Source organism: Vidua chalybeata, chromosome 7 (assembly GCF_026979565.1).
Source record: "Vidua chalybeata isolate OUT-0048 chromosome 7, bVidCha1 merged haplotype, whole genome shotgun sequence".
NCBI lineage: Eukaryota > Metazoa > Chordata > Aves > Passeriformes > Viduidae > Vidua > Vidua chalybeata.
In genome coordinates, this window is record NC_071536.1 from 11,296,762 (window position 1) to 11,306,748 (window position 9,987).

At 40.8% G+C, this 9,987-nt stretch overlaps 1 long non-coding RNA gene across 2 annotated transcripts; it reads right to left on the reverse strand.

The window, feature by feature from the left end:
- Window positions 1–1,467: 1,467 nt before the first annotated feature.
- On the reverse strand, window positions 1,468–3,218 carry LOC128790550 (uncharacterized). 2 transcript variants are annotated; one of them, XR_008431797.1, is made up of 3 exons: window positions 2,770–3,218; window positions 2,225–2,287; window positions 1,468–1,836 (listed from the first exon to the last, which is right to left on the reverse strand). It is a non-coding gene; the product is annotated as an uncharacterized LOC128790550 (long non-coding RNA). The 2 variants fall into 2 exon arrangements; XR_008431796.1 differs by having other exon boundaries at window positions 1,468–2,287; window positions 2,770–2,961; window positions 3,140–3,209.
- Between the last annotated feature and the right edge of the window lie 6,769 nt (window positions 3,219–9,987).

The window sequence follows — 9,987 nt, forward strand, 5'->3', positions numbered from 1 at the left end:
CGTTTCTTCCCTGTAAACCATGGAACATGCCAGTATCACCTTAAAAACATATAATATGAATATGTGCTTGTAGATTTTATACATTGCTCACACATCTTATGCTAGAACTAACATGTCTGAGTCAGCTATTTAATGTTATGTGACCCTTTGTGCTTGCATTCCAATGTCACCAGTGTCACACTGTTAAACATTAACTTGCCAATTATTTTGAAATGCACAACCTGACTTCATTAACTTTTTGTAAGGACACTTGATGTTAAAATATGACATTAGCTTGTTCTAAGCCTAACGTGGTGATGCATTTCATGCTTTATTGCTCTTAATGATGTATTAGCAGATACAATTTATCCTTCCATAGAGATAATAAAATCATTATATATTTATTTGGCCCTTGGGTCTAAGGTGCAGGTATACTTTAATGTTTACATTAACAAGCTAACAAAACATTTTAGTGGGGCATGAAATCCTTTGGTGCCTTAAATTTTAGATTTCATATTTTCTATATTTTGTACTGCATTAGTATACAACTCTAAACTTCATATAAAGTGTTAGCAAGTTCTCTTCACAGTTTGGTTGGACAAAATAATCCTTTTCCAGCCTGAGAACCAAGGACACCATTACAGCTTCAGGCCCAAAAAGTATAAACAACAACGAATTGAGGAGAGCAATCTGGGAGGATGGGACTTCATAACCTGAAGCTATAATTGGACAATTAACCCCAATATGTAAATGGATCAAAACTTATAAAAGTGTGAAAACTCATGACCTGTCATCCATCTTGGATCCATCTTGGCTAGAGCCACAGCTGGGCTCTTGTACTGCCCAAGGTGTATCCTTTAAAGGCCTTTTAATAAATACCTACTTTATTCCTTTAACACTGTCTAGCCTCTGTTCCAGGTAGCCTCTCAAGGCATCACTTAATTGTTTTCTGTTAATAGATGTCCATTAGCCATTACTGCTGAAAATGCTGAAAATACCAAAAATGCTTCCATATCCCCAGTGAGACTGAAACTGGGCAGCTCCCCATGTCTCTTGCTATTATTTAGGAGATGTTTCTTCTCCAAGAGTCCTATTTTCTGGAATAATTGGTCTCAGCTGTCCAGTTTGGCCTCTTAATGATTTCAAATATTTTATGATTTAACAAAAGAAAATAATAAAATAAGCTTGATACCAATTTTAGCCTCGGGCTTTCTTTTCTCTCACTCTGCACCAGTAGTGAAGATGATTGCTTTTCTAGTAGTAGTATTCTTCCTAGGTGTCTTTCCTACGGACTGCTGTAGAGTTCATCACTGTGCGCTGAGTTCCTCTTATTTGTCTAGGGACTTTGGGTTTTTTGTGGGGTTTTGTTTTGTTTTCCTTATGGTTCATGCAAGAACTAAGCTCTAGGCTAAAGATATATAAACAAAACCAGAAATTACATCTTCTCTCTCAAAGTAATTTCTTTTAATATTTTTTGGTGCTGAAGAAATCCCAAGCAAACTCCTTATTTGGTCAGTTTAAGAGAAGGAAGAGGTCAAGAAAAGACACCAGCTGTCAGATGGAGAGCCTTTCTAAAATCCTTTCGACAAAACTTTAAGGAACACTCAGTGTAGACAAGAACAATATTTCTGAATAGATGCAGTTCTTTGATCTTTCCTGGGATGTCCCCTGTGACAAGAGTTTGTGAGACACTGCTCTGCTGTTAGTTGTCAAAACTGGATCTGAACAATGAAATGAAGAAGGAAAAGCTCTCATTATTTTCCTGCTCATCTTCACCTCTTAACTTTTGTGCTCTGGCTGAGCTGGGTCACCCGTGAAGCTTCTGTGCTTTGTCTGGAGATGGGCAATACATTAACTCTGAAAATGACATCAGGGACAATTATCCATACAATGAACTCCCACAGTAAAGCCCTGGATGACAAGATTAACTTAAAGGTCACACAGCTATGTACAGACACCTGAGCTGGGTTTGGTTATGGTGCCTGAGCCATATGGCTCTGCAATGCAGTGCACAGGTGTTTCCTCATTCTAGATACATCAGAACTCCAAATCAGGCAGAAATTAGAAAGGCACATTATCTCTGTTGAGTGCTGGTGAAACTGCTGCAGGAATTCTGTATCTACTCCTGGTAGATTTGTTTTTAGCTTACAAGGAGTACAAACCTTGAAAAACATAAAATCTCTTTTATCTCTCCATCCTGGGCAACCAGCTACCTCCCGATTTTTTATGTACAGGATTTCCTTACCTCCTATCTTCTTGAAAGTGTCCACTTGAAGCATGACAGGGGACTGTGTCAAGAAGGATCTTGCTTTGAAAGCATTAGATAAATCAGATTCAAATCACATTGATAGCTCTATAACAAACCTAACTTTCTCTTCCCTTGGCCTCTTCCTCAAAGAGAAATGCCCTGAATAAGAATCCACAGTGCTTTGCTTAATCTGTAAGAATAACATGCAGTCCTGTTTCTTTTCAGTGTAGTTGTAAGCCATATCTCAGGACTGGAATGCCAGTTTCATTGCCTGTACACACTAGGAGGTAAGTGACTGCAGCACACAAACAACAGAATTTTTATGCATCTCATTCTGTGATTGTTGCTTTTACCTCCTAGTATTTAATGATGGGAAAGCCTTTTTTCTCTTATGCATATGCTATAATGCTTGCAGGTGACTCCTTTGTGAAATAGCATGAAACTTCCAGTGAAGTAGTACATTTGTATGTGTTATGGATTCTGCTGGAAATAAGCACATCTTCTGGAAGTCATCCTCCAGGTAAGACACTAGAATGTCATACCTGCTCTCTTTGTTCTCCATTTCCCAACTGCATCCTAACACAGCAGTGGGCAGAGCGACCCAGGCTGATCAGGAACCAGTTGCCCACCTCTGCTACAGGTTTGGCCCTTCAGGGGAGCTCAGGGGTGGCCATTCACAGCAGGGCACCGTGTCAGAAGAGCTCATTGCCAGTTCTGAGCAGGTTGACAGCTACCTTGGTGACAAACCAAAACTCAAGAGTGTCATTTCAGATACAAATCCTGCTTAGAAAACAATTCTCAGCAAATTGAGCTCACAAAGTGCTCAAGATTGAGACAGTAGAAATAATTTCTCTGACTCCCATTGCCAATGGGAATCAAGGCTTCTGGAGAACTCTGAATTGATCCACATACAGAGCTGGAGAGGCAGAGAAGGTGAATGCTGCTGGTGGCTGGGCAGGGAGCCAGTGTGCTGTTCTCTTCCAGACTTTCATGGCTGCACAGAGCATAGCATCTCCCTCTACCATTTAGTAAATTTATGACATCACCAGCTGTTACCAGGGAAACACAGAAACTACGGATTTGGATCTTGGCAGCTAGGTATAAAGAGAAAATATCTTGCTCTTTTGGGGGTCAAAAAGGAAAGCTGAAACAAATTCCAGAACAACTTTGAATTGGAACAAAATTGAGGTAGATCAGTAATTCCAAACCAAACAATTTACCTGCTGAAGTGACAGTGTGGTCCCTATTATATTCCTCACAGAAAACAAACATAGGGGATCAAGTGCAGGACTTGTAACGTCATGCAGCTTAAACATATCATTCAGACATAAGACCACTGCCATTGACTTACAACTTCAGTTCTGATCAGTGGATTTAACAAGTTACTTTTAGGGATGAGATATCCTCTCACCAATGATTTTTCAGAAAGTGCTGATTGCTGCCTCTTGAGAAAGAGTTTGCTCGTGTTTCACATCCAAGAAAGTATGTGGTGTTGAGTTTTGATGAAATGGTGTGCAAATGCCATTACTGTTATGATGAAGTATGTGCTTTTTACAGCTTTAAAAAATGTGGGGTTTGTGAGGACTGATGTTTTCAGACATGCATTTTATGACTTTTAGGTACTTGAAATTTTTGAAGTTATGGAAACCACATTTTTGTCTTTTAGTAGCATTAGCTGACATTTTATTTATGTTCCACGTTAAAATGAAAACCCTGCTTTTTAAATGGATTATTATTTGAGTATTGAATAGTTGAGACCCAGCCAATATGAGCTCTTGTGCAGGTTTGTTTGATTTCATTCACACTGCACAAGATGTACAGGTGTGGTGTGTACTTGAGCTACCCAGAAACAAATGCATCTTTGCAGCAGATGGAACAAGCTCAAGTGGGGACTCCAGCTGAACTCAAGTCTGGAATTGTAACAGCTGCTTTGCCTCTATTAATGCCTGCAAGGCTGTGGACTGTATGACTGGAGATCCCAGGTCAGAAAGGTAGAGGTTGTTATGCTCGCCAGATGTGCAGGAAGATCTGAGACAATCTGTATGGAGTGCTAAACACCTGTGGACTCATCGTATTTGGCTGTATCTCCACTAAGAAGCAAAGTTATGTAGGGAAAAATCCTTCTAATGCTAATCTGGTGTTAAATATATCCATGATGAAGGTTCTTATGTGGACACTGAGCACATTTCTAGCACTGTTCCACAACTCGTCTTAAACAGCCCAGGAACATGTTTAATTTGATTTGTGTCTCCATACTGAAACCCAGGCCAGATCTGGTTGCCAAACAAGGAGTCTCTTTCCCGTTTTGTTGGTGGACTTGAGTCCTAGAATTTCTATGTCACAAGAACAGTTTGCATACAGTCTGGATCTTGTTATCTGCAACATGGTTCAGTGTTCCCTGTTGTGCCTTGTTTCAGTGGGATAATGACCAAGGAAACTGCTGAGACATGGATGGATTGCCAGGGATATGTCATGAGAAAGCTGTCCAGAGTCCTCTGCCCACATGCTGTGATGCTGGCTCACATTCCAAAGCAGGGATGCACACAGAGGAGATCATTCGTGCTCTGAAGAACATAGCTATCTATGCAAGTTCCTTTTTTATCCTTTATAGTGAGTCACTTGGAAAGGCTCCTTTTTTGGTCCTCTTTAATTTGACTGCTGGTTCCTTTTGCTTGTATGCCCAGTCACAGCCCTGAGACTTGTGACTGGGCCTGCAACAGCTTGTCACTGCAGCTGCTGTCATGGTTTATCTCTCTGGAGTGGTGGAAGTATTCTTCCCTTTTTCTTATGGACATCAAGGATGTTACTGATCAGGAAGGAATCTAATTCTTGGGAGAATTAATGGACAACCAGGATGGAGTTCCACCTGCAGACTTTCTGGTTGCAGATTTGAACTGAAATGCCCAAGAGGAGAACATTTTGTGTGGACATTTCATGGTGTTTGCAGCCTCTGCTGTGGTCAGAGGACTCAGTGCACTCCTGTTGTCTGCACATACGTCTCCAGTTCCACTTTCCAAATGCTGTGTCCACTGGAGCTACTCTTAAGTACCCACAAGGGATCAGTAGGAAGTACTTTGGCCCTGTGCACACCTCACACAGGCATTTAGGAAAACAAATCCATATGACAAGACTGCATTAATCAGACAAATATATAATACTTATTATTTTATATACACTGGCTCTTATAATTGTAAATTACTACAGGGCACCTTCACTTTGTTGCTGATGTGCTCCCTATATGTGGTGCAGTGGAACAGGAGGGGCAGTTTTATAGGACATACAGGGACAGAAAGACAAGGAGCCTCAACTGGATGGGAATCCTGTCCTCTGAAGAAGTTACTTGTGAAGATCCAGGAAGTAAATAATTAAATCTGGTAACTGCATGTTTGTAACACTGCACAACTGCATGATGTGAGTTTGTAGCACAAATGAATGCAGCACAATTCTCTCCATTCCTTCTGGATAGCACTGTGTTGGGAAAGGTGATAAAGAAAATTTCTGCTGTGCTAGTTATGTTTATAATAGATGAAAGCCCCTCTAAAGATGACACCCTCTTTTTCTCTTTCATTACCTTCTGATGTATCTTTAGTCTTGGTTGCTGACTAAGGTAGCAGCACAGATAATCAAGCTTTTAAAGGCCCTATTTCATAAATCTAATAACAATGTTAAGAGAAGCTGAGGCATATTCTTCTTTTATAGTGTATCATTAAAAGAACTGATATCATGTTTCCCCAAATAGCTCCCAGAAAGTATCTGGGCTGACTTTTAGGCACCACTAGGATGACCATTAGGAAGCAAACCTTCCTGCTTCCTTCTTCAGAAAGAAAAGGACACTGCATGAGAGACACTTTTCAAAGTATGCCTCACCACCAGCTCCCTCTGTGCTGAGGGATTTGGTGCCCTGCAGCTAAGAATACTTAGAAGTGTCATGTAGAAAAGAGACTCAAGCCAGCCCTGAGCTGCTAAGTTCCTCTAAAGGGATTTTGCCAAAAAAGGAGAGGAATTTATCACCTATTAGAACATAGTTTGGCTGTACTATGCAAGCAATTTAATAAAGTCTTTCTGTATGAGTACTGGAAGTTTTTGAAATGAAAGAAGTAGGGCTGCTTCATGTGCACTGAAAAATTTTTGCTATTGACTTCACTGGAGCCATGGCTCTTCACCAGATCCTTATCCTAAAGGGCTAAAGTGCCCTTAAAAGAGCAACTGCAAATTTATAAATCATAATTGGAGTCCTCAGCTGACATGACAACCAGCACCACTCCTGCTTAGGATCTCACCCTGCAAACCTGTTACCCTCTGTCTATAGTACTCACTCAGGAGATTGCTTTGTCCCCAAATACTTTTTCTGGGGCATCTCATAAATAATAAAGGGCATCTAATTTCAAAGAAGTGTTTAAAGTCAAATTATACTTCTGAGTACATAGTGTTTCAGTGCCACTCAGGAACAGGCTGATCTGTTTAATAGCTGCAGTCCTGACTGGAATGTTTTTAAATTGTGTAAACATTCCTACTAGTTTTATGGGTTATTAAAGGTTTGGGTTTTTTTTTTTTTTTTTTGCATTATGATGCCTTGCAATGAAGACTTTTTATTAACTCTGACTAGAAAAAGAAACCCAATCTAACATATATTTGTGAGTTTTTAGTGTGTCTTAATGTCTGTGAGACCCCTGCTGGTGGAAAGGGGAAGAGATGGGAACGAAAGCCCAAAGATAATTTAATGGAGAAAGGAATTTATTTTCAGAGTATGTTGTGTTTGCCAGTCACTGTTACCATGCAGCTACCAAAGACCTGACTGCTTTGAAACTTCTCACTTACAGGTTGCAGTTTGTTGGTGCTTTCCTCACATAATTCTATTTTACCTCTCTTCAAGTGTATCAGTGCTACTTTAAAAGATCAGTATAGAAATCCTTGGCTATAGCATCTGGTTTCAGTTTTCCTTAATTTGGTGTCAGCCAAGATCAAGCTCATACAGTCCAGATGATTAAAAGGGACGGAGTTAAACCTGCTGCATTTTAGGGATTTAAAGCCTTTCTTTTCCTCCTGTAAATTTTGACCTTTTCAAAATGAGCTTCCCCCTCCCCCCCAAAGAAAGTGGAACACAAAATAAATGTCTGCTACTTTTCCAGAGGAGCCAAATTCCATGCATTCTGGCTGCTTTTCACTGACACAAAAATTATTCCAAAATAATTTGTCATTATTTACAAAAATGACACTGTATGTTACTGTAACAATAACAGCTAACTTGGCCCTTTGAAACTTACATACTTTCTGAAGAAATTTCAATCTAATAGGCAAAACACTGATCCTGATTACCTTGGGAAAATACAGCCTCAAGAAACTAGTGGATGTTCGTGATTATTTTGAAATCTCCTGGCTGGAATAGTTTCCCATTGAGGCAATTTGTGTTGTGTCACACCCCATGGAGGGGTTCTCTTGCTTGCCCTGTCTGCAGCCTGGGTCCTGAAGAGGTAAAGAAGGAACAGGGGCAGCTTTAGTCCCCTCTGCTGAGCAGTTCCCTGGGGAAGGAAAATGTGCTGTGCATAAAAAAAAAATATGTGTAACTGTTGTCTGATTGTCTGCCTGGTGATGGGAATAAGCAGAGTTGGGGTGGGTACCAATCCATGCCATGTAGACTTGTTTCCTCTTCCCTGGTAGCGTGACTGAGCCTTGGGAAAATCACTTAGTGGGATCATTGAAAAGGCTTGATGAGCTGCTCAACTCTTCCTTGTCTAGTTTCCTTCATCTAGGTTGCCTCAAATTATCACTGAACTTTATTATTTTTATACACACACAACTTCTAAATCCACACAGATGACACTTTTTGTGCTGAAAATGCATTACACACTTCTCAGACCTTGCAGCTGGTTGAGCACCAATGAAGGAAATAAATTTGGTAACTGAGCTGGGAAAGAAAGGTGCTTGGAGATGCAGTTTCTAATGCTTTCTTGTAGATATTCCCATCAGACCACACAAAGAACGCTTCCTGTCTATATTAAGAAAGAAACAGGAGAATATAAAAATTTTAAAAAGTCTTTTAAAATTAAAACCTTTGGGAGTTTTATTAAATGTACTGTGACAAAAATGTGCAGTTCACTTACAGCTATTGACCTGAGGTTTATACAGTCTTGCCAAGTCCTGGAGTGAATATAGCTTTAATGTTGGAGCATTTGTTCAGTGCATTTTTTTAGGCTGAAGCAATCAGAAAATACATACCTAGATTCCACATATATACTAAAAAGGAAAGGTTTGGATTGCAAGTAATGAATCTGACTTATTTAAAACTTGCAGTTCTCTTAAGAGAAAATTTTCAATCAGTCCCTTGAAAATTCAGGAGATTTCAAGGATTGTGTGGGATGATGATGAAGAACAACATCTTGTAAAGTGCACATTTTGATTGACATTCCATAACATGTAGGTGATATATGGGTCATTTCGGCCTCACTCATGCTGGATGCTCTGTTTCACAGACTAACATGCTGCATTCTGCTAAAGACACACTGGAGAAGCCTCAGCAGAGCTTTGATTCCTCATCACGTACGTCCTTTCTCTTATTTGTAGGTGCAGCGCACACCCGCTTGTCCACTCGTTTTCCCCCGTTCATTTCTTTTCCTGCGTGTTCCCAAGTGCTCATCTCTCAAGGACACTTCCCTGTTCCTCCAGCTGTCACTCGCACCTGCCGTGCGGGATGTTTTCCCTGCGCTGATCCCGCGCTGTGCCGGGAGCGGCTGTGCCGGGAGCGCCGGGAGGCGGCGGCCGCGGGGGCCCTCTGGCGGCGGCGGGGGCGCAGCGGCAGCGCCCCGCGCCCGGCCCAGCCGTGGCTCGCAGGTCGCGCCTTGCCGGGATCTCGGTGGAGCCGCTCGTGTCCCAGGCTGGAACAGGCTCGGGAAGTCTCACAACTCGTTTCTCAAGTGCAAGAATGTTTGCTGTTCTTTCGTGATCGGCGCAGGTGCTTTTACTGACACGCTCAGTTTTACAACGACACGCACGGTCACCTGCAGGAGCAGCTGGTACCTGGTGCTTCCCAGAGGTTTGGGAGAAATAAGATCATAGAAAGAGGGGCAGCACTCAGAAATGCAGGTATTGGTGCTATTGTGTAGACAGAGAAAACACGAAGCAGATGGAAATCAGAATAATTTCAAAGAAATACCAGAGCTATTGCAGTGAACACGACTGCAACTGCAGACAGAGGGAGATATTCCCAAAGCATTCTTCTTATGTTTTTATTTTTTTTTCAAGACAGAAAAAAAAAACAAAAAAAAAAAAAAAAAAAAGACATAAGAAGAAAGCTGAGCACTCTAGTTCCAATATGTGATTTGTGGAATATTACACAATAGCCTCCAATTGAAACAGAGGATGTATTATTGCATGTAATGAGAGGGGCTGGGAAGGAAAACTATGCAAAGACAGAAAAACATGTCTAGAGTGCTAGGGCTGGAAAAATTCTCCAGAGAGAACATCACAAAAACTGACCTCATGATGGCCTTTAGTAGAATTCAGAGCTGTAAAGATATGGCAATTTTTTTTTCTAACTCTGAGGCTCTGTTTGGAACTACTGTAATAGAAATGTCACTGTTTTAAAGCAAAATTAATTAAAAATGTTTCTTAGATGAACATTTAAAATCATATGTAGTAGGGACACTACACTGATGGCCTAAGCTTGTTCTTTAGGAATGATTTTTTTGCCTCTAACAAAACACAATGTCTTCTTTAAAGCAGTGGGTTCTATGAATACATCCCCTATTTAGATGCCTTGTATT